Source organism: Schistocerca nitens, chromosome 3 (genome assembly GCF_023898315.1).
Source record: "Schistocerca nitens isolate TAMUIC-IGC-003100 chromosome 3, iqSchNite1.1, whole genome shotgun sequence".
Lineage (NCBI taxonomy): Eukaryota > Metazoa > Arthropoda > Insecta > Orthoptera > Acrididae > Schistocerca > Schistocerca nitens.
In genome coordinates, this window is record NC_064616.1 from 88,832,306 (window position 1) to 88,858,041 (window position 25,736).

General features: G+C 44.0%; 1 protein-coding gene across 1 annotated transcript in view; it reads left to right on the forward strand.

The window, feature by feature from the left end:
* The window catches only part of LOC126248062 (neurogenic locus Notch protein), a 401,991-nt gene that overhangs the window by 92,111 nt on the left and 284,144 nt on the right, over positions 1-25,736 (forward strand). The window lies entirely within an intron of this gene.

Consider the following 25,736-nt stretch of genomic DNA (forward strand, 5'->3'; position numbering starts at 1 on the left):
TGTATATTATTGCTGCGCGTTTCTTTCTTGTTATGTTGTAAAGTGATACTTGATTTTAGCATTTTTAAAGTTATATGTTGCTTCGTTTGATCAAGTGTGTGTGTGTGTGTGTGTGTGTGTGTGTGTGTGTGTGTGTGTGTGTGTGTGTGTGTGTGTGTGTGTGTGTGTGTGTTTGGGAACGGCAGAGGCCGCACAAACTCGCGGCTTCCTGGTACAGCGAGTTTTCCCCTTTGTTTGTGCCGTGTAATCTGGTGCTGGCTTCCAGTGAAGGCCATGTAATCGCCGGCGGGGAAGGAAGCGCAGCGTGGCGTTCCAGATGTCTGGCCGAAAGCGCGCTTATCGCGTGGGAATGGTCCGCCACCGTGGAGGGGCTGTGCTGCCGTCCTTCCATGTTCCTGGACTCTTATTCTGCAGCTCCGTTGGATTTTCCTGTAACCGAAAAAGGGGAGGTCTTCTTGTCCCATTCTGCGTAACGATACATCGTCACCACAGTGCAACTGGAATGAAGTAAGGGAGGAGTGCGAGTTGTTACGTGTCGAAGGGACAAAGTGAGGAATAGCGCCGCAGGGAGTGCTTTCCACTACGTAAGGCACACAAATAATGCCTTCTGAAAAATCAGGGAAGCGAAGTCGGGGTTCAACGTCCCTCCGGCGTAGAGGTCACGAGAGACGGCTGAGAACATTTCAGCAGCACTGCGTCGCAGAAGATCACTGACAGGATTCCAGGGTCGCGAGTTCGTGGAACTACACGGCGGCAGCGTGCTTTAAAACCGACAGCCGTTGTCTTCAGTGGACATCGAAGTGTTCGACGTCAGTGGCGATGAATGCACAGTGCGCCGTTTCCTGAGTCCGCTCGTATCTGCACTCCTATGTAAATAGCAAACTTCTGCTACGGTCGCAGGTTCGAATCCTGCCTCGGGCATGGATGACCACAGCCGTTGAATCCCATAGTGCTCAGAGCCAAATAGCAAACTTCCGTGTTACACGTAAACACGTAGTAGCTCCCTCGGACGATTGTGCGTTTCCGTGACTGGCTACTGGCGCCTTCGGATGGCTAGGGTAATCAAATAGCGTGACCTGCCCGATTAGTCCAGTTTTAAGTTTTTTAGATTACTGTGTGTTGTGATAGAAGTCAAACGTTCATTGCAGCCAGCCTCAGTAGAAGAACGAGGCTGTCGCATTTTTTTACACACACATTCAAAATGCAATGCATACGTCAGACCAGTTACGGCGTGATTGGTAATAAATTAAATATAAGGACGCCCGGTACAATACGAAAAAAACTTAATAGTATTGGTTGCACGACGAGAGCGAGTACTTAATGCCCACAGTCCCATCGGCGGTTGCCACGCAAGTTCAGTAGGTACACTGCCAGGCTATTGCGGACGTTGTCCTGTGCAAATAGCGAGGCTTCCGTCTTACTGGAGGCGGCTCGTGTTCTTCGAACGTCGTGCAACATCCGTGCGTTTCCTATCTGCCCATATTAACGGGATGGGCTGATAAGTTGAACTCACACCAGCCACCATCATCGCCACCGACTTAAAGTTCCCACACTTTTCATGTTCCTTTGTGTTTGCAAATGGAATTCCCTGATTACCCTAGATGTATGATGCACTCCTGACGTTCCAATACTTATAATTACATTGCATAATTTTCTGTTGCCTTTCAGTATAATTGTAAAAATATTGTCATTAAAATATACAGCAGTACATTTACACATTTTCCAGCGCTTTCATATAGTGGAGAATTTTTTTGTATACGCTTTGCTCGGGTGATCAGATCACGATGCAGTACAGCGTGTACATGAGACCAGCCAGTGTTCTGCCTTGTATTTTGAGGAGTGATTATTACGCAGCAAATAACTGGGTCCCGGGGAAGCAGGTTCAAAGTCCGCTCTATACTTTCTGTGATTTTATGATGTTACACAAGGAATATGGTGCGGCAGCTCCTTCAGGAAAGTCACGCCCCATTTCTTTAGCAATTTAGTTTAGTACTGAGATAATGTCCTCCATCTGCAACATGCCGTTGACAAGACGTTAAACACTAACAAGAAGAAAATAAAATTCGATAGCCAGTTTGATTCCCGAATCTAGATGCTCTAAAGGATTCCGCCTTGCAGTTATTTCATGTCCATTCGGGCAGATGGGGAATAAAAAACACCAGACCCGCTCTCTCATTTCCGTTGTTTCACAAAATGGCTTTAGACGAATGCCGGGACAGTTCTTTTGAAATAGTACTTCCGATTTAGTCAACCTCCCCCGTCCCGCCTTATCCGATCTTGCACTCCGCCTCTAAATAACCTCGTTGCCGATGGGATCAGTTTTTAAATAATTGACTGGTTTGGCTCCCATTCCCACCACGGTCTTTTTCTGGGGATGGAGACGGGGCAGTTAGATACGTAGAGAGAGGTAACTGGTATAAGTGCAGAAATTTCTGTTGCTGACTGAGGACACTGTACTGAACAAAATTAAATCAGTATTTACGTTACTTGCAGACCAATAATTATGGCTATAACAAGTGATATTTTTTTAGGGTGGGTAATACCTCCAAGAACAACCCGTTAATGCTATTCTCCCCGGGCCACCAGGACAGATATTGAAGTGTGGACGCAGAACGTTTAGTCTATACTGACGGGTGTAGTCCACGTAGTGGTGCAGTTACAGCCACGCAGGAAACATCAGGTCGTAAACGCTGATGTGTGTACACATTAGGGTACCACATATAAAAATATCTGCACTTAACCCGTTACGCTATAATCGACGAGGCATTGCCAGCCCACACACGAGTGCTGCGACATCTGCAACAATCCGACGCCTCGAGTTTGCTGTCGGTGATCATCCTCCGTACAGTCCCGACGACACCCTATATGGTTTTTCACCAGTTTCCAGAACTTAAAGAACACCATCGAGTGCATGCAGAGGTGAGGTTACGGCCCCGTCAGCCAAGTCAGTGACTAGCGGTGGCGGTATTAACAAACTGGTCTCTCGAGTTCGTCGGCAGGTTGAGTGCGTTTAATAATGAATATGTACACATGAAGAATAAAGTGTGTTTTATTTATAAAACTCTGTTTCCTCATAAGAAATTAGGAGGCATTACTTTTTAGCATGCCGTCTTATATTCCAAATGGGTCGTTGTACGGTGTGATGAGGCTTTGCTCAAGATATTACTAGATTCATTTTACGACAGGTGTTTTAATGCGTAAAGAAGAAAGTCTCCATTCCGTTTTTGGTTTCATAATTGTTCAAATCGTCCATCCCCTAAAATTAATACAGTGTAGATTACCATTCGTGTTGATTAATCGTTTTAATTCCTCTCTGATGTGAAGCTTGTTGTAGCTGCAGTTTTCTGAAAGGAATTCGCCAGTTCCCCAGCAGTGACTAGTAACGTGGTGACCATTTGAAGGTCATCTCGATTCTCTTTTCCGTTTTCGCAACTTTCATCTTTTGATAAAGAAGTTGGCACAACAGTTTCTAGCAATCATCTTTTTTACAGTGAAGCCAATTTAGGCTATCCGAGGGGTACGCGCGTAATATTTTTAACACATCACTATACAGCCTTTACAGAAGTAACGTCAAATTTCCTATTCACTTAGCTGATACGAGCTAAATAGTAGCATCTGAATAGAATTTCGGATATAAGGGCGCTGGTTGTGTTACGAATGAAGCACACACGTGTTATTCGTACGTCCGTGATCGGCGAAGCTTGAAGCGCAACTGGATCGGTGACACGCACGCGAGTAGCCACTGGGAACAGGCGCTCCTTTGTGTAGGGAATAGCGAGCGTAGCGTGCAGTCCGAAACATGTAAACATTCACATGTTTCTAACTGTAGTTTGTTCCTACCGTTCACACGTGTTTTTCGTTTTGGATGTTGTAGCTTACAGACAAATTTTTTCCAATCCATTGCTTTACTCGACATCCTTTCGTCTCGCGTTTGTGCATTACCTACATTCTCTACGCATCTTACCTGCATATTTTGGAAAAGGTTCATATTTTGAGGATTTCTCGCTTGCCTTTGTTTCATTCTAACAACACAATGGTCGTAATGTAAGTTTCCAGAAACTTCTTGCTTAGTTGCAGGGAGAGTTTAATTCCAGCCTGTCTCGTAGAAAGCTTTCTTATCGTGTAGTGGTAAGATTTTGTTTCTCTCTCTTGGCGTCGCTGTCGTAGATCGTTTTGCCCCACAGTTGCCTCTTTTTTTTTTTTTAACTGTACCTGTCTTAGTGTTCTACTTTCTGCTGCTTTACATTACTTTTTACTCATTGTAATTGACACTCACCCCAAATTATCCGTGGGCCACGACAACCAGGAAATAGTTGTTAATAGTTTCGCCTCCCATTTTCACTTCGTTATGATGAGATTGTTGGGAATCCACTTATTCTGAGAATTCGCTGGAAGCTTTCCTTTTAGAACTCTGAATAAATCAGGATGAGCAGAGCCTGAGAGGAAGATGATGGCTGACTGTGTTCAGAAGCCGCCACCTGCTTCTGCATGCGCTGTTGAGGTTGCGTAATTGTTTCCTGTTCCCAGTCCTCTGGTGGCTGCTTACTCGCAGCCGTGCGCCATTTTGACAGCACTCGGCGCTTATTCGGAATATGAGATTTACTTAACTGGCAAAGCTTACGATCACTTTGCAGATGTGGTGGGTTCCGTACTGTAGTTTTGAGTGCAGTGCTAAACTTGACTTTTGTTGTAGCAGTAGCAGTGCCGGTCCTGCAGGGTGAGGAATTGCGTGTGAGCCTTTTGGTCGTAGAGCCGAAACTGACCGCCTCTTGCTGTGAATACTGACGATTGTAATGCTCAAATCCTGGAGCTGTGAGAAGTCCTTGCCCGGATACACATCGTCACCACTTCAGTCGCTCAATGCCAATAAGTATTTCACGATGTGTAAGAAAGTATACGCTGACACTGCGATGTGACTTACTTGCATGTCTGAAAGAACACACGCTGTTGACGGATCGTAGCTGTACGAAATATTTCGAAATTTATTCGATGTCTCCGATTTCCTTGACGTCAGCTGTATTGGGGATATAGGGCAGATGTACTACCCGATGTAACATACCAAAATTTGTGCTGGCACGGTACTCGAACTTGGATTTCCTCTTATCGGGAGCGGATTTAGTGGATTAAGATATAAGGATGTAGAGCATGTCGCATGTGGAAGTTTGGGGCGGTCCGGGAGCGTGCACGGATGACCGAAGCTGTAAAGGGACCCGCTCGCGATAAGCATAAGCGGCAGATCCGGGTTCGAGTCCCGGTTTGGCACAAATTCTTCTAGGTCGCTGTTGGATAGTAGATCTAAATCTAATACAGCCGATTTCAAGGAATTCTCAGTCGGGGAATAAATTTCGAAGTACTGCAGTAATGTGAGTTGTAGCTTGAGCTTAGTTTATTCGAAGTCGGTGGTGAAATCGACATCAAACGGTAATACTCGTTTTAGTGAATGGAAAACCAGTGCGCAGAGCAACATGCTACAGAGTAATATACAGTACTACTACAATTTTTTTGGCAGTAGACTTGTTCATTAACTTCTGGCACGAGAATGTATGTTTAGAAATCTTCCTAAACAACGTGCGGTGGACTTGTGCCTCCGCACTGAAGGAAATGGCGGAACTTGGTTAACGGTTGAAGGGACTGATAAGAAAGTGGATGGCAGGTTTTGCGCTCACTGCTTTCTTTGCATCGTAGGGAATTCTGGCTTTCCAACACGGCGGCGGATTTAGTCGCCTAGGCATCGTTTGAGTGGTGGACTCCTGTGTCCGCGAACCATTGGACTGCTGTGTTTGTCAGCCACTCCAGTCGCAAGCCAAATACTTGTTATTTTTATCACCAGTCCACTACACTTATTTTATTTTTGTCGACACTGTGCATCTTATAATCTATTTCCCGGCCGAAGTGGCCGTGCGGTTAAAGGCGCTGCAGTCTGGAACCGCGAGACCGCTACGGTCGCAGGTTCGAATCCTGCCTCGGCCATGGATGTTTGTGATGTCCTTAGGTTAGTTAGGTTTAAGTAGTTCTAAGTTCTAGGGGACTAATGACCTCAGCAGTCGAGTCCCATAGTGCTCAGAGCCATTTTATAACCTATTTTTGAAGTCACTGTTCCATGCAACTCATCGTCCATTGCATTTGCACCCTCTTACAGAATTACACAGTCGCCGGTAAACCTCGAAGATTTTATTTTTTCTCCCTGAACATTAATACCCTCTCCAAGTTTGCTCCTAGTTTTCTTTACTGAAAGAATGCGTCCTCCAGATATTCTACAGGCAGTCCAGTCCTCTTCAGAAACTGGGATAGCGGCTCGCTGTGGTATGAACCTTGAAGCGCGTAATGTTTTCGATCAACCGCTTTCTTTTAAGGTATAAACTACATCTCGCTTTTTCCAGAGAGATACTAACGCAGTTGTGTTGGTTTTATGTTCCCAATAAAACCGTGTTTTAATTTCGTGCGTTCCAACAGTCCAGTCTCACATTGAGAAGAGAAATGAAGGTCGGCATGGCAGATCTACATTCATAGCGTTTCTAAGGACATGGTCTCACTAGGATAATAATGTAGTCCAGTGCACAATGATTTAGTAAATAAACGTGTTGTACAGAATTAACCTGCCAAGTAGTTGACTAAAATTATTTAGTGTCACCGTAGAAGTGTGTTCAGCGGTGTCTACTTGGCTCGTTCATCACGTCATTTTCTACATGACTCCTTGTGTTGATGGTATTACGATGAAACTTATTAACAACTTACTTGAAACAGGAATAATGGGATGCGAAATGCCACGTGTACAAAAATAAACCAGCTAGGGCAATCGCAAACGATAAGTTTGAAAAGAAAATGACAGTACCTGACGTCTGAAAAAATATAAAAAAAAAAGATTTGTATTTTGCGTAACAGTTAACACCCTAGTGCAAAAGGATGCTAGGGCCCTTAGACTGCACCCTCTTTCTATTTCTAAATTGGTTTTTGTTACTCTTTTGATGAGTATCGGTACACTAGATTTTAGCATGTAGTTTTTGTAGTAAGATACTGAGTCAGATTCTAACATTCTTCTTATGCAAATGATTCTTGTTGATCTCAACTTAGAGTTCTTCAGTACGCTCACTGGAGGTTCCATGCAAATTTCTTAATCCAGTCAACTCTACTATGTTTTTTTTCTGTCGTTTATAATCCTTTCTCAATTCAGAACAAGTTTTGCTGCAAAATATTTTGATCGATCCACTCTCGTTTCCGTATCACTTCGGAATGCACACTCAGCAGCATTAGACACTTGACGACCAGCTGAATCACATCTGGCCACGCGCCTACCGACTGTTTTGCCTTTTGGTAGAAATACTGAGTCACTCTCCTCAGGACTAAATTAATTGTCAGGCGTGAAGCACCCTTGAGAGATCCACCGTTGTTATCAACCAAATTGTTGAGTTCGTACACAGTCATAAATTTCGCTTTAATAGCGTGTAAGGAAGACCTTCATTTTTCAGCAAAGACGAGGATGGGAAGTGTCTATACTGCACGACTCCCGAGTAGACTCGGATGTAGGAGGAAATGGGGATGATATCCCCATCCGGTCCTCTCGATTTAGGCTTACCTTTCTTTTTGGGAATCACTTCAGGGCATGCCAGAGCGTTACCTTAATCAGTACAACTGCCAATCCATCTGTGTCGGAAATATTGTGCCGTCTGTAAGCCTTCAACACTGACCATTCGTCCGTCTTGTGCTGTGGAGATGCCACTGAAATCGCTTGTACATTCGAGCACGCGGTTTGTGTGAGTGAAGCCTGGAAACTGTGTAGGGAGGAGTTAGCGCCAGTAAGGGACACTCGGCTACATTTGCGGTTTCAGCTCAGTTCTGTGCCTTCGCTCAGGCCGAGCGAAAGGAGGTCGCGACTAGCGGTCCGGTGCATTTTTACTCTCGACCTGTCGCGCTTGCTTCCACGATTGTCGACGAAGGGGAAAGGGTCTATGAGTGCGTAACGCTTTACAAGCGTATACATACAACACAAGCCGCGCCCGTCCTTCTTTTACAGCATTTGTATCACAGTGAGGGATCTAAATACACTGTACAAAAAGTTGTTCACCCCAGGAGACGCGACACGACCTTTAGCCTCGTTAATGGACTTATTTTGGCAGGAATTGTGTCCGCTAGTGTCTTCAGGTATGCCTACCGAGGCCGCCGCGCCTTTCACAGCACGTGACACACACAACTTACGAGGTGCATTCAAGTTCTAAGGCCTCCGATTTTTTTTCTAATTAACTACTCACCCGAAATCGATGAAACTGGCGTTACTTCTCGACGTAATCGCCCTGCAGACGTACACATTTTTCAAACCGCTGACGCCATGATTCCATGGCAGCGGCGAAGGCTTCTTTAGGAGTCTGTTTTGACCACTGGAAAATCGCTGAGGCAATAGCAGCACGGCTGGTGAATGTGCGGCCACGAAGAGTGTCTTTCATTGTTGGAAAAAGCCAAAAGTCACTAGGAGCCAGGTCAGGTGAGCAGGGAGCATGAGGAATCACTTCAAAGTTGTTATCACGAAGAAACTGTTGCGTAACGTTAGCTCGATGTGCGGGTGCGTTGTCTTGGTGAAACAGCACACGCGCAGCCCTTCCCGGACGTTTTTGTTGCAGTGCAGGAAGGAATTTGTTCTTCAAAACATTTTCGTAGGATGCACCTGTTACCGTAGTGCCCTTTGGAACGCAATGGGTAAGGATTACGCCCTCACTGTCCCAGAACATGGACGCCATCATTTTTTCAGCACTGGCGGTTACCCGAAATTTTTTGGTGGCGGTGAATGTGTGTGCTTCCATTGAGCTGACTGGCGCTTTGTTTCTGGATTGAAAAATGGCATCCACATCTCATCCATTGTCACAACCGATGAAAAAGTCCCATTCATGCTGTCGTTGTGCGTCAACATTGCTTGGCAACATGCCACACGGGCAGCCATGTGGTCATCCGTCAGTATTCGTGGCACCCACCTGGATGACACTTTTCGCATTATCAGGTCGTCATGCAGGATTGTGTGCACAGAACCCACAGAAATGCCAACTCTGGAGGCGATCTGTTCAACAGTCATTCGGCGATCCCCCAAAACAATTCTCTTCACTTTCTCGATCATGTCGTCAGACCGGCTTGTGCGAGCCCGAGGTTGTGTCGGTTTGTTGTCACACGATGTTCTGCCTTCATTAAACTGTCGCACCCAGGAACGCACTTTCGACACATCCATAACTCCATCACCACATGTCTCCTTCAACTGTCGATGAATTTCAATTTGTTTCACACCACGCAAATTCAGAAAAAGAATGATTGCACGCTGTTCAAGTAAGGAAAACGTCGCCATTTTAAGTATTTAAAACAGTTCTCATTCTCGCCGCTGGCGGTAAAATTCCATCTGCCGCACGGTGCTGCCATCTCTGGGACATATTGACAATGAACGCGGCCTCATTTTAAAACAATGCGCATGTTTCTATCTCTTTCCAGTCCGGAGAAAAAAAATCGGAGGCCTTAGAACTTGAATGCACCTCGTAGAGTGGCAGCGAGAGACGAGTTACTACTGTATTTCAGACGAATGTGATAAATCGTAAGTGCACGTTTAAAAGAATGCAAGCACACGACTAAGTTAAGACGTTTAGTGGGTACCTTTTCACTGATTATTGATTTTCCGAGTTAGGGTCACTATCCTTACGTTGTATTGCATGTCTGCAAGTGATATATCTTTCCTCGTAGACACATTGATACACCAACAAACTGGGCAGCTTTATTCAAAATGTAGTATAGGGCGCGTCCAAACACACGTCCTTTCTACCGTTCTGTTAAATCTCCAGGGCGACCCAGTTTACTGTACTCATTCCGTACAACGAAATGGTGCCTAAAGTTACATTATGACGACCGTATACCAGCTTAAACCATCTTCGGCGCTCCCAAGCGACCGTACGGGTGACTAATTTTTCTCCAGTAATTCTATGCTTCTTTGTACCTGTACACGGTACTGAAGTAAACAAAGACCACTAAAAAATTTGTAAACCGAACAGTAGACTCAGTAACTTCCCTCATTGGCCTCAGCACCTAACGACACCCTGGCAGTGTTCCGGAATTAAGTCAGTTATACACGGGCGACTTTCTGATCAAAATAGACCACTCGAAGTGCGTGTGCCGTTCGAACCTACGTATAAATAAGCAGCCATCAACGTCGCGAGTATTTCAGTGACGTCAGTGATTAGTATATTGTGCCGAATGTTCAGTTCCGAATTTCCGAGAACGCTGCGCATGCGCAGAAACGGGGAACTGTGGCAGCGTATGCTAATACAGGAAGTTAACGTATTCTGACCGAGCTAATTCCTATACTAGCAATGGGTTTTGTGCTTCTGTGTCTTCTTTCTCTTCATTGTATTGTTTGTTTTTTGTGGCACAGTGAAAATGTTGCACGAATCCTGGTATTTTTTCTGTTAGTGTTCTCCTACGGGGGAGACGAAATATTTAAAAGCGAAATGGTATTTTCGTTTTACGTAAAAAAAAGCCTACACTTTTCATTAATAAAGAACGTAAATAACAGTGATACAATGAAAAAATTTCAGAACTGAAAAGTCAGAATTATTAGACCAGAAGAATAATTTTAGATGGTATTTGGCACTGAAAAGAAAGAAACAAAGGACAAGGTAAGGCTGCGCTGTTTGCTGTGTTGTAGATATTGTTTGATGTGTTCGCAAGTATATATTTCCTCGAGCAAATAAATATATAAGTACTGAAATGTTTGGACGACTCTTTCTATTGTTTCAGTTCTTAGGAGCGCATAGAATTTAACGCAGGACCTTTGTCAAGAATACCCACCACGAGTATTACTTTGGTCATTCATAAACTATGTTGTCATTGCTTCTTCGTACATTTTGTTACCATATTTAGATTTTTTCGTAAAAAGGACAGTCACTCATAACCTCATTTTCACCGTTCAGGTGCCAAACTGAACAGTAGACAGCACTCGCTAGAGACACAGTTTTGGCGCTGCCGTGAAACGAAAATGACCACTCGAACCAGACGAAACTCAGTACGGGAATAAACGCCCGTGGCCGGTGCAGTACACCCACTTCATTTCAGTAGCCAATTCAGACAAGAAAGTCGATAGTGTCAGGAACATGCGATCAAAACCATCAAGATGTGGTATCGCTGTTCGTTTCTCGTTCGACTGAGCGACTCACGTGAAGATGCAAGCACCTAATACATGTAGACGACTGCAGATATTAACAGCCCTTCGTCCACCTCCTTAGCGAGGTGGCGAGCGTAGATGTCTGTTTTGCAGAGGATCCGGGATCAATTCCCGGATTTTTCCTCGGTGGGAGGACTGTTACGGGATGCACTCAGCCTCGTGACACCAATTCAGGACCTACTTGACCGAGTAGCAGCGGCTGCAAGATCTGGAAAGTCTACAAAACGGCCGGAAGAGCGGTGTGCTCACCACATGCCACTCCATACCGCAACTGCATGACGCTACACGGCGGCCGGTAGACATCAAGGACTGACAAGGAGGTCGTTAACCCATTTAGTTCGACGAAACCCGTCCCAAGCCATTGGAGACGGAGCGTGCGAAGCTTGTCAGTGCGATGCGCGAGACGATGACAATACAAGCTGACATCTGTTACGTAGCTACACTTTTTTTTTCACGTGACACTGCTCGGTTAGACGTTAACACTGTTTCAAGTCTTGTTTCTTATATAAAGTCATGGAAAAAAATAGTCGTCCACCACTGGTCATATAGAATAACTTGATTTATTAGAACCAAAGATGTTATTTGGTAAAATAAAGGTATTAGATTTCCTTCCTAATCTGTACATATAAAAGGATTAACTTCTGCATAAATTAGTCTTACTTCGTATTTCATGTTTTCTGACCATTTTTACTCCCCACCCTTCCCATCAGAACAAAATTGGTGATCCTTTGATGCTTCAGAACGTGTCCTACCAATCAATCCCTTCTCTTAGTCAGGTTGTGCAACAAATTCCTCTTCTCCCCAATTGTATTCAGTACCTCCTCATTAGTTATGCGATCCACCCATCTAATTATGAGCATTCTTCTGTAGCTTCTATTCTCCTCTTGTCTAGACTATTTACGTCCATGTTTCACTTCCACACATGGATACACTCCATACAAATATTTCAGAAAAGACCTCCTGGCACTTAAATCTATACACGATGTTAACAAATTTCTCTTTTTCAGAAACGCTTTCCTTGCCATAACCAGTTTACATTTTATATCGTCTCTACTTCGACCATCATCGGTAGTTATTTTGCTTCCCAAACAGCAAAACTCATCTACTACTTTGTCTCATTTCCTAATTTAATTCCCTCAGTATCACCTGATTTAATTAGACTACTTTCCGTTAGTTTTGCTGTTGTTGATGTTCATCTTATATCCTCCTTTCAAGACACTGTTCATTCCGTTCAACTGTTCTTCCAGGTCCTTTGCTGCCTCTGACAGAATTACAATGTCATCGGAAAACCTTAAAGTTTTTATTTCTTCTCCCTGGATTTTAATTCCTACTCCAAATTTTTCCTTTGTTTTCTTTACTACTTGCTCAATATGCAGGTTGAACAACATCGGAATAGACACATATTCGACACTTGAAAAGAAAAAAAAAGAAAAAAAAAGTTTGACCCGACTTTCATTCCCACGAGTGTGACACGGGATGTTTACGTTTGGTCCGCATTTGTTTGCACGGATCGGATTCGCGAAAATACGGTAAGAGATTAAATGATACTGGGCGACGTCGGTGAGCACGGTGAGCGCATGTGGAAGAAGCTGACTATAGTGGTGTGGGTCGCGTGAGTGTTTTGGCGCTGTGAGCACGAAGGCCCAACGAACCGCGGCGTGCTGGCTATGCCGGCGCTTTGTTCTCGGAGCTGAGCTGAGCTGGGCTCGGCTCGGCTCGCCTTGGGGCGTTCGTGGCTGCCGCGCCGATCTCGCCCCTTCTCCCGCTCTCACGGAGCAACGCCCACGCGCCTTCGTGTCCGAGACCTGCCCGCGGCCGGAGGCGTGGCTGCGCTCTCTCTCTCCCTCCCTCCCTCCCTCCCTCCCCCCTCTCCCCCTCTCCCCCTTCCCCCACACCCCCCTCCATCGCTCCCCCTCCCCTCTCCCTGCCCTACTAGCGCGCGCATGTGTCTGCTCGTACGGCTGCAATTCGCGCAGTCGGTGCTTACGACTCGTGTCGATGAGTTTGCTGCTCTCCTCAAATATGTAGAACATCTGGATACTGGGCTAGTTATGTATTGTTTATTTTTGAAAAATCTAGTAGCTTGCGAGTAATAGATAGTTGCTATTTAATGTAAGGGTATCAGGTAAACGATGTCTTGCGTGTGCATAATTTTCTGCGAGTTGGAGGCTCAGTACCTTGATACAATAAAGTGACAACGGCAGGAAAAGATAGGAAAAACAACGCATACGCAGTCATTACATCCAATACTAATGAAAAGTCCTAAAGGACTTTTAAATGGGAATAAATTACAGAAACGTGTCGTTAAAAAAAGGTAACGCCTTTAGTACTTCAGTATTTAAATCGTTAGTCGCAGGATTTCCAAAAACATCGTTAATGATAAATGAAATTTTAAAAAATGAGTTCCACTATCTAAATCTTGCCCGTACTTTCATTTTGAGAACATCTACATCTACATCTATACTCCGCGAGCCACCTTACGGTGTGTGGCGGAGGGTACTTATTGTACCACTATCTGATCCCCCCTTCCCTGTTCCATTCACGAATTGTGCGTGGGAAGAACGACTGCTTGTAAGTCTCCGTATTTGCTCTAATTTCTCGGATCTTTTCGTTGTGATCATTACGCGAGATATATGTGGGCGGTAGTAATATGTTGCCCATCTCTTCCCGGAATGTGCTCTCTCGTAATTTCGATAATAAACCTCTCCGTATTGCGTAACGCCTTTCTTGAAGTGTCCGCCACTGGAGCTTGTTCAGCATCTCCGTAACGCTCTCGCGCTGACTAAATGTCCCCATGACGAATCGCGCTGCTTTTCGCTGGATCATGTCTATCTCTTCTATTAATCCAACCTGGTAAGGGTCCCATACTGATGAGCAATACTCAAGAACCGGAGGAACAAGCGTTTTGTAAGCTACTTCTTTCGTCGATGAGTCACATTTTCTTAGAATTCTTCCTATGAATCTCAACCTGGCGCCTGCTTTTCCCACTATTTGTTTTATGTGATCATTCCACTTCAGATCGCTCCGGATAGTAACTCCTAAGTATTTTACGGTCGTTACCGCTTCCAATGATTTACCACCTATGGCATAATCGTACTGGAATGGATTTCTGCCCCTATGTATGCGCATTATATTACATTTATCTACGTTTAGGGAAAGCTGCCAGCTGTCGCACCATTCATTAATCCTCTGCAGGTCTTCCTGGAGTACGTACGAGTCTTCTGATGTTGCTACTTTCTTGTAGACAACCGTGTCATCTGCAAATAGCCTCACGGAGCTACCGATGTTGTCAACTAAGTCATATCGAATATTTTTGCTTTCGTAGGTAGGCTTCAGCTTCACTATATCATTGATTCCGAGACCACAATTACGTAACAAGTACTACTCCAGTACCGCAAGTAAGGATAGCAACTGCAAAATTTGCTGATGACAGAGGTGTTGGGTCGATGGGACAAGCCAACTGTTGGGGTACCGAATTTTAGCTCGTTGTAAATAGTTTTCATTGTTTCACAGCAAAACAAATGTTAAGTAAGCCACTGTAGTCCACAAAGTATTTTGGCTTTTTTTTACCTTAGTGTTAAGGTTAATTTTTCGCCAGGAGTCATTGGATACATATACCTGTTTGATGAACCCTTTCACAAATTATGTTTGACCAGACCTGGGACATAGGTAATCTAGGCAATACTTAACCTGAATAACTCGATGTTTCGTCGTCGTTCAATAAATGACAATTGATAAATGCCATAAGGAAACCTTCGTCAAGCCTTGTTGTGAAGATGATGTGTTTCAGCTTTCTAGTTTTGTAAATGTTGAAGTAGACTTTCTTCTCATTAGTTATTTTCTTCCAGCGCTAAGCACAATAATAAACTGCCACTACTCATTTTGAGAAAGGTGCGTCAAACTGCTCGCGACTGAGGAAGCAAACAAGAACACCGTTCTGCAAGCTACTTGCAGTTCGCGAACAGGAGCGCTCTCGGCGCAAACGCCTTCAAATCAAATACTTCAACGCCTGGTTCCTCCGTACTGTTCTGTGATACGGCCTTCATTCCAGCTTAGAAAATGATTTTGATATGTTAGCTATATTTCGTACACAGCAAAGTATCACCCAAAGTTATCCAGACGTAAAGTAACCCACTACCAAATTATTAACGCGAAATTTTATCCGATAGGTTACTAAATATCCAATTATCACAATAACTGTGGTCAATAACGAGAAAATAGCCACTTCATCGTTGTGAAACTATTAGGTACTGAAAAATCCTCCTTTTGTGCAAATCGGTGTACTCCAAACTGAATGAAAAGTAAAGTGAAGAAAACTCTTACACGCGAAAGAAGTGTTTTTCAATATTTTTTTAAAGGAAAAGGAGAACCTCTGCCGAAAAACTTAAGTCCAGGAGTTGATGTAACTTTGTTTCATTTACGTACAGTACTTTTTACAGCAAGAAAATGGGTAACTCATTTTCCCGAGTGCCAACTTAGTCTGCGCGTATAGTACAAGCTATGCAAACGTCGTTCAGCAACAGGTACTTGTCTGAGTGAAACGATGACATAAAACTAAAGAGACCATTTCTCAAACTGCAGGTTTACTGTCCAACGAAACGTCAACAGTACGAAAACATGGGGGACAGGCGCTGCAGTTTTATACTGAAAGTAATTTGACACGAAATGAGGATACGTATCTAACAGAAACAGGTAAGGGAAGATGTCATATGAATCAACAAAAACACAAGAAGAAACTGGGTGATATGGCACCTGTTCCCAAAACTTCTCCAACCTTCATATCGTAAACAAATAGCCCGTTACTCTAAGGTCAGTAATGTTCCATGATTGTTGCGAATAGATGAACTATTGCGTAATTTTAATACAGTAGAGTCTTACGTAAAAGCAATTTGCCATAGCAGTGTACTAATATTGTTTAATTTCATTTTCTAGAAATAAGTCGTGTGTGCGATGCTTTTACCGAACTGCGAAGTATTAATTTATTTCTGTTTAGATCTCAAGTGGTACGGGTTAAGAAATGAAGGTGGCCACCAAAACTGTAACACTATGAATGTTAGTTAAGTAATAGGGAGAAAATAATAGAGGTTTTATTATAATTCCAGTCACGGATCACAATATTTATTTGTAATCAGGTTATTAATTTCGGTCGGTAATGACCATCTTCAGACCTATAAAATGCAATCACATAGAGGTAGCCCAATTTACAAAAAAACTCGTAAGCACACGAAAACAAAGCATAAAACAACTATAAAACACTGTACAACGTACCCATACTTGAGGAGAAACATGCTTCATTACACATATCACGCCATTACACGTGATGGTACAGTCAAATCATTAGTCATTTAAGCTTCGTCAGACAAATAAAATTGTGATATGTAAAGAGCGGGCCAACGGCCTTGCCGCAATGGTAACACCGGTTCCCGTCAGATCACTGAAGTTAAGCGCTGTCGGTCCCGGCCAGCACCGTCCAGGATTGCCGAGCGCTGTTGGCAAGCGGGCTGCACCCAGCCCTTGTGAGGCCAATTGAGGAGATACGTAATTGAGAAGTAACGTCTCCGGTCACGGAAACTGGCAACGGCCGGGAGAGCAGTGCGTTGTCCCAGGCCCCTCTGTACCCGCCTGTCCGCTGAGGATCACACGGTGATCGGTGAGTAGCGTTGGACCTACCGAAGCCTGTTCGGACGGAGTTGGGTAAAGAACATAAATTTTGCCACGCAATCTGAATTCTACGTGTGGGAAACCGAGAGGTACACAAAGAATTACGGCTACGTAACAGAGAAAGTGGAGGTGGAATGATCGTACTGTGATGTTAATCGAAAAACAGTTGTATATCTGGAGTAGTTTAACATACATGACTGGCCGTTTTGAGCTATACGTGACGCCTTGTAAATGGAGAACTTTCATCTGGCAGTGGAAGGCTTACGCACTGTGCGGAGTACGTGTTCATTGTGTGTTACTTTGACCGCGTGTGAAATAACAATTAGCCGTTAACTGAACTGTCACTGTAAGGCTTGCTTCATTAGCAATTGAAAGGAGTAGGTTTAAGACGTACGAGTCGTTAGAAGGTACCCGGGGAGGAGAAGAGCTGCGTAACTTGGAAGTGGCCGTGTCTGAGGGCACGGGGTGTGTGGGAGCCTTTGTCGTGACGCGGATGCTGGCCGCGGCCGAGTGACACGAACGGTTAGGGTCCGTAATTGCGAGCAGCCAGATTATGCGGCGACCGGTCGCGGCCGCTTGCGCTTTTTTTATTTGCAGCGCGGCGCGGCTCAGACTGTAATGAGCGGCCGTCTTGGTCGTGATGGCCGCAGGGCGGGTCGTGGCGGCTCCACCACTCGACCCCTCCCCCCCGTATATCCCCCCCCCCCCGATCTAAACGGGCAGGCTGCGATGTTGCGCGCCCTTTCTAATGGTGCTCTGCCTGCAATGGGACAACCGGCGTCACGAATATAAACTATATAAGACTATCTGTGCACGTTTTCAGAGTTGCGCGGCTTTCAGGCGGTGAAGTACCCCGAGTTGGCTACAGACAGCCACCTACAACGCGGCACGTTCACCCTACGTATGTGCGAGAGGTGCAAATTTCTCTGGTGAGTAGAGTCCATCTGCGTGCGGTTCGGGAGAGTCTGCAAAATACACTGGAGCCCAGATATCTTCCCGCAACACACTACTTAGTAAAAGTCGTTGGGGTATAGTGAATAGAATGGGTGTCCCAGCAAGTCGTATTTCATATGCCGTTGAACAATTGTAACCAACTGCATTTCCCGAATGAAAGTTTTCCTTTTGCCATACAGGCTTCCAAAATCGTACATTTTTCTTCTAGTTAGTCCAGAAAACTTGTGTAGTATTCGTTAGTCAATTGATCTTTTGCAAGATGATCAGTTAGTAGAACCCGTTTGCACCTGGCTGTGAGAAAACAGCTGCCTTTCCGGCCAACTGCATTCTTTCTTTTTGGCGGGTTACCGGCTCTCTGGATGTTTAATTGCTATTTCGTTTCAAACCGAAATGTAGGGCGCACGTCACATTCACATTGACAAACGGGCAAACAAAATTTGATTGTTTTTTAAAACTGGAACATCGTTGAGCAATACGATTTCGTTTTGTGTGTAGTCACCATTAAGGAAACGCTGCACCAATTATCAACACAAATTTGATGTAAAATGTACTGACTTATCTTTAATTTTCCAATACCATATTGTACGCTTCTTTCTGAGGATGTCTTTCATGTTGATCATCTTCCAGAGAAGTATGGCACGTTTGAATTGTTACCAATTTCTTAACTGTTGCAAATGTAGTGCAAGACACCTAATAAACCTCCCGTACTGTGAATGTACACGGAATTAAAAAAAAGAAAAAGTATCGGAGTTTAATTGCCACACCCAAAGACAACTACTTTTTAAAGCTTTATATGCAAAAGTATTTCTGAGATGGAGATGATACTGAACTTAACGTTGTTATGCAACATATACCAACATAGCAAAACCGAGATTTGATTTATATCAACGACTGCCCTTGCCAGGTTGAGAAATATCGTACTACTTCAAACACCTGTTACGGGGCTGTACTTCTGCCCTTATCGCCCACGTATCACAAAAGAAAGTTTCCGCTACGTCTTAGAGAATAACGTAGTCGCTTATTCACGTCCCATTTTTCGCTTTGGCCATACGGGGATAACGCAAGGTTACCTCCTTCGCGACGACCCACCTCGGTGTCTCTGTCGCTCACAAATGACGGTCGCCCACCTCTCGCTGGACTGCCCACTTTTAGCCGCTCTGCGGCGGACTTTTTAACTTTCCCAACACCATACCTTATGTGTTGAACGACAATTCGTCAACAGCAGCTTTACTTCTATGTTTTATTCGTGAGGGTGGGTTTTATCATTTGATCTAAGTTTTAGCGCATGTCCTTTGTCCCTCTGAGTCCTCTATACCCTAGTGCTTTGAGGGTGAAGGTTGCAGAGTGGCTGGCATCTCCTTTTTATTCTCATGGTCAGCCAGCCACGGTTCAAAACGTGTGCAAAACGGTTAGTCTACTTAGTGACGCAGTACTATTGTGCAGAAAACACGAGATCGTAAAGTTCGTGAAGTGTTTGTGGGGAGACTGTTCGACGCAGAGAAGAAACAACCAACACACGAACTTCTTTACATATCAAGGTACAACATATAAAACACCCGTTACACCTTGTATACTGTAGTGTTTCACTTTGGGGAGTAGTACTGATAGTCTTAGATATTGTTAAAATACACCTATTTTTCTGTATCCGCCCACACGGTTGCTGTTGTGTGTAATAGTTTCTATCTGTCTCTTCGTATTCTGCTTCACATCTCATTGGACATCCTAAAATATTTGTCGTAGGTGATAGTTTGAAATGCAGATGTGAAAGCCACAGCTTTTAAGAATCGATGATGTTACCTCAAATGAGACAGCTGAGAATTTCTTCGCATAATTTGTCACGTAAGTCGCCTTCTTGCTTTATCACATTCCAACGGACGGAAGTCTTCGAACGTCTTCTCTCATTGAGCGTAAAGAAAAAAAAAAAAAAACTATCTACAGGGGCAACAGCTACAACCACCACCGAAACGATTCCGTATTGTGATGGATTCTCTGTGTTTCTGGTGGGATTTCGTCCTGTGGAAAATGCTCTAATAGGGCAGCAACTGAACTCGTTCCTGTAGTCTCTAAATGCACTATGTTGAAGAGTTTTTTGAAGATGTGTACTAAAGTAATTCATAACAACAGATAAGTTCTAGTACACACTGCTGGTGATGTGCGGTCCCGGTTTGCGTGTATGTGCGCACTGAAGATCACGTATCGTATTAAATTGGCGGTAAATCACAGCAAGTGGACCAGTTGCTTTGTGGTAAATGATTGATCGGTGGCATTTTAGAAACAGCTTCGAAGAAAGTTTATCCGTTAAGTAGTATTATTTTTCTGATATACTGGCTGGAAGTGCATTTTGGAACATAAGTATTTCTTTTTTAATTTTTATAAAAAGCAGTTTTATTTTTAATTCAGAAAATCGGCGCGATCTGTAAGGCTATCCTGAGATATCAGTGCACGTAGCCGCTGTGTAGAACCGACTGGAACACGTCACAAACTGTATTTCTGTTGATTTTTTCCGAATGGAGAAATACGAAAAAGCAATTGAAAACGGGAGCTGTATGTTGTGGATGGGGTAAAATGTTAGGCTTTGGTAAGTAGTGTATACCAACGAGGGACAATTTTACAAAAGAGTGACACACGTAACGATTCTACGCTCTAGGTACATACGAACGGAATCGTAGGATTTAAATTGTGCACACGATGAGCCACCGAAGTCTAGTACAAATGCGACGGGAAACAGGCGAGAGGGACGGGTGATGTGGATATATACAGTAAGTGGCCAGAAGGCAGCAGTTTTATGGTAGTGCTGTTGCGACTGCCTCGGGGGGATAAATAACAGAGCGGTGAGCAGGGGCAAACTGCCCGCGGCGCGACGCTCCTTTCGCCTTTCTCATCAGACCGTGTCGGCCTATCCACTGCCCTCCCAGCCTCCAATTAAGTTGTGTTCTTGCCATTCTACATGATGTACCGGTGTGATGCGCAGGGCCCGATTAGCTGTTTTCGACTCGGTATCGCTTCCCAGAGTTGGGCCCAGTAATACACAGGATGCCTGTGTTCGACGTCAAGGCATTGCGAGGGCGACTGGCCACGAGCACGCTACGCCATTGGAACGGTTTTGCAGGTCGCTCTAACCAAACACTATTTATAAACTAAATACCGTACGAGAGTGTCCTGCCCTACCGGCAAGGTACCTCGGGGACAAAGAGCACATTGAGGGTGACCCCATTCTACATCCTGGACAGATTCTTTTTCATTGCTTCAGGTATTACCCCGTGAATTGCTCTGACATTAAAAGATTCGTAGCTTGGTGTCATTTGCCGCGTAATGCCATTAGTCATCACTGATTTATCCGCGTGTATGCACTCAAACAGTACCCTTTACGTCAGTTCCTAGCAAGAGAGGTTTGAAAATACCAAGCTGCGAAAGTGTCGTCCTCACGAATCTGGTGGCAGTTCTGGAAAAGTACTGTTTTGTCGGTGAAAATGATTAGTCGTAGATATTCTTGTGGACGCTTAATCAAATTGAGTGTCGAACAAATGATGATGCATAGTACACGATATAGCTGACAGGTTGTTTCATCCACAGATGCAACTGACACATTGATAAACACTGGGAACTCGTAATCAGCGGGAGCTGAATTAATATCTCAGCTGGCTGTCCTAAAAATTATATCGTGTGAATGCTGGTATGGTTCCATCAACGAGGGCACGAACGCTTTACTTCCCCGCTTTTGCCCGCTGGGGTGTATCTCTTGTCTCGAATGTCGTCTTCGTCCATGAGAAGTTCATGGGAACCTTTCGTCTTGAACGAATGAATTTAAATTTCTCCACTCAGTTTGGTGTTTAAATGTTGTAGGAACTGGCTGACAGGTAAATGTGAACGAATCCTCGGTCCCTTCCTTGCAGTAAGTAACGTTCTCTGTTCTGAAGCGTTTCGGCGCCAATGATTTCATTTACTCCTTCAGGAACAGAAAGATTCTAGTGTGTTGCTATATTGCTTACTGCCCATTTCAGTCGTAGAAACATGTCGCTGCTTAAAAAAAAAATACAGTAACGATTTTAAATGCAAATAGTAGACTACAGTATCTCTGCGACTAAAACAAAAAGTAGAGAAAATGCTAATAGCAAGAGAGATCTCTTGGCAATAATAGGAAAGGGATTGCCGGCGGTAGGCGATTGTTGACGCTGTCACTATGACTGTTCGAGAAAGAGCTTGTGGGTGAGTGAACCACCGTACAAACTGTTAGCTGGATATGGATCTAGAAAGCAGCAACGCTACGCAGTCCTTTTACGGTGCTTCCATTTTGATATTAGCGTTAGTACCTGTATCGTCAGTGTATTGATTAATTTTTCTCCTTATAACTTAATGTGAACATATTGAACCATAAAACGCTTGCAAAAGATTTGTAAGAGGCAAATGTAATGTAAAGTTGTCTACGAATGACATAAAATTATTATACGCGTCCGCGGTCGTGTCACTAGTCAATATAATCGTCCGTCTGTATCGCTATTATTTTTAATTTTTTGAAAGTTGTACGCCGTGAAACATTTCTGATGAAGACTGTGGCCGAAACGCGTTCAGGTGTATAACTTTCAAAAATAAAAAAAAAATAGCGACGAAGACGGACAATTATATTGAAATGTAATGTAAGGTAGACGGCCGAGAGTATTGAAGTTTATTTGCACTGTCGGCCAGGGCTGTGAGCGAGAGTATTTTCTGTGTGGCACAATCGCTCACGGCCATATACAACACACAGGCTGCACGTTAGCGGCTGACGCAGGAATTCTTGTCCGCCAAGTTCGTCGCCTGCAGCCGCAGCTAAAATTAGTATTACGCAAGGAAAAGGGAGAAGCAAGAATAAAATGAGTGTTGTAAAGTTCATGTTTTTTCATTGATGAAAGAAGATATTTTTGATACAACTGAAACAAAATTATTTTTCGTTGAAGCAGAGCTTACATTATTTTCCATTTTCAATTATTGATATCTGAGGCTTAATTTCACAACGTATTTTATTTCTATAACCCAGTGGCAAGAGACGGTTGGGGGGGAGATTGTATTTCGAAAATTCAAGTAACATCGGAGGCACCGGGAAGCTGCTGTTGGTGTGCGCTGTTGTAATGAGATGCGGAGACATCAATGAATGGTTGGGAACGAAACCTTTGATACGGTCAGTTGTGAACTGTGGCAGAGCGGTTCTAGGCGCGACCACTACCGTCGCACGTTCGAGTCCTGCCTCGGGCATGGATGTGTATGATGTCCTTAGGTTAGTTAGGTTTAAGTCGTTCTAAGTTCTAGGGGACTGGTGACCTCAGATGTTAAGTCCCATAGTGCTCAGAGCCATTTGAACTATTTGAGAACTGTAGTCGGTGCACCTGAGTAGTTCCAATTAAGTTGTATAGCTGACAGTTACGGGGATCATGGTCATGTACGATTATGGCGCATAAATATTCGTAGAGAATGCTCGCGCACAATGTTTTGAGTGATCATGTTGCGCATGGCAACCCAGCTGTCTCGCCTTCGATTGACGTAATCTATTTGTTCCCCAGTAAAATGTTGTTTTAAGAAACTATTCTTCAAGTTTACTTGTTTGTCAGGAAGGATACACATTTCTTTCAGTCTTGGGTGTACCGAATATCTTCCATCTCTCTAATAGCGTCTTCACTGCTGAGGAGCCGAGCTTTGTAACACTTTGCTTTTCGCCGTTCTCTAGAGATGTCCAGAGGACAATAATTAGTTCGCTCTCTTACACGGACAGACTTGCTAGAACTCTTTTCGCTACAAGCAGGCGTTAGTAACGCTTGCGTCGATGCTTTGCCGTTTCTTTTGTGTCGACGAATACAGGGTGCCAATGGCTGGCCTTCACGCTTTACGATCTGATAAATGGAGACAGAGGCTTTCAGAAGGTAGATATGCATTGGGCTGAGTCTAATTGTGCGTCCCCAACAGAAGACGGATGGGGTGGGGAGGCAGTAGGTTGTGGTTGGGCTGTACAGAGAGGAACCCGCGGCGAGCGTGCGTGGCCAGCGACGAGGGTGGAGTCGTCCGAATGTGAACCAACAAAAAGAGCCCGGATACCTTCCCATTGGCAGCCGGAGAATACAGAACTCACAAAGGGACCGAGGAAAGCAAACAGGCAACACGCTAGCGTGCCTAAAAAACGGCCGCTCACCTGCGGGACGGGAATTACCTAGTCGCCGGCGGCACAAAAACTGGCAGGCACGTGAAAAATGTCTGTTCCTGTATTCATTGTGCGGGACAGTTTCTTTCAACTGGATTTGACGCATTTTCATAATGGCTGTTATGTTGTTCAAGAAATTTGTTCGTGCCCAAGGTTGATTGGACAAGACTGACATTCGGTACCGACATTGGACATTGAGAAAAGTAATGTCCACACATTTTGTGGGCCGTGTATGATAATGGCTCGGTAAGTAATCTCCCTTACGCTGCTTTACATTCGTGGTCAAGACTAAACTTACTGTTCTTTCCAGTTCTGTTATTCTGTTACACTTCTGAAAGTTAATAGTCCGATCAGCGTCTACAAATCTTTAGTTAAAGTCTGCTAAACTCTACCGGAAATTTCACTGTACTGAAGTGAGTACACACACACACACACACACACACACACACACACACACACACACACACACACACACACACAGAGAGAGAGAGAGAGAGAGAGAGAGAGAGAGAGAGAGAGAGAGAGAATTTCGTAAGAACGTTCGAACCACCTATCATTCATAAATAGTGGGGACGAAAAAGGAGTGTAACGCATCGCGCACAAATAGCCAAACTACATACATCGAGTGTGAGAATAGAGCACTTAGCCACTTGTATGATACTTTACACATAATTTCACACCTTTACGAAGCTTTTTCTCGCTGATTCCTCCTACAAAATGATAAAAGGGAATACAGTTTATCGCTTTCCGTAATTATGCTGTTCGTGCTTGTTAACTCCATTCGCAACACATTTTGTTGACAATATCTAATTCCACCACTGAACGTACGTGCAATGTCATATCATTCAGGAGATATGTCACAAACACTAGATTGTTCTCAAACAGACCGCAAATCACTCATCTAGTGCTTCATAATCAGAGCAGTTAGCGACTACCAACGAATTTTAAACACACTTTCAAACTTTTTTTCCCTAACGTGCTTAACGTCAAATATTCAACATTTTAACTAATTTGTAAAGTAATCTTTGGAGCTGTTTTGTATCTGGAAGAACCATTGTGCAGCTAACAAGCACCTTCATCCCATACGGGTGGGAATGAAAAGGGAGTGATATTGAATCATAACAGCACCTGGAGCAATTTCAACTAAATTTGTTATGTACGTGACTTACTATTTGTACAAAAATATTGTGGGAGTAAGCTTTCCTACTGTCACTAAGGGTGGCGGTGTGGATGAGAAAGGATGACTTAAGTATGTTCGAAAACGACCTTTTCATTATGTCAAACAGGTCGCGAGAACGTCCACTGCAACGAGTAAATAATTTTGGCGACATTTTTCGGGACCTAAGATCAGGGCATAGGCTGAATACCACAGATAAATTTAACACCATCTGTGGAGTCGTATTTTGTAAAACGGCACGGAATCAGACATATTTGTGTGTGTGTGTGTGTGTGTGTGTGTGTGTGTGTGTGTGTGTGTGCAATACATACTACGTACGCATATGTTCAACATCTTTTCATCCGAACTAGGCACACACGTTTCTTACTATCTAGAAAGAAATTCTGTTGTGGTAAAAACCACCAACTTTCCATTGGGTTGGGAATGAGAACGATAACGGGGTGATGGACAAAGAACTTGGGGAGGAGGAGATGGAGTAATAGAAGAGTGGAATAAATAAATATCCGGGATTCTTTGCTAGTAGGTTATAAACCAGAATAGCTCGAAATTATGCAGCACGTATAGTACAAATTTGTTATTTTATGGCAACCTTGTTC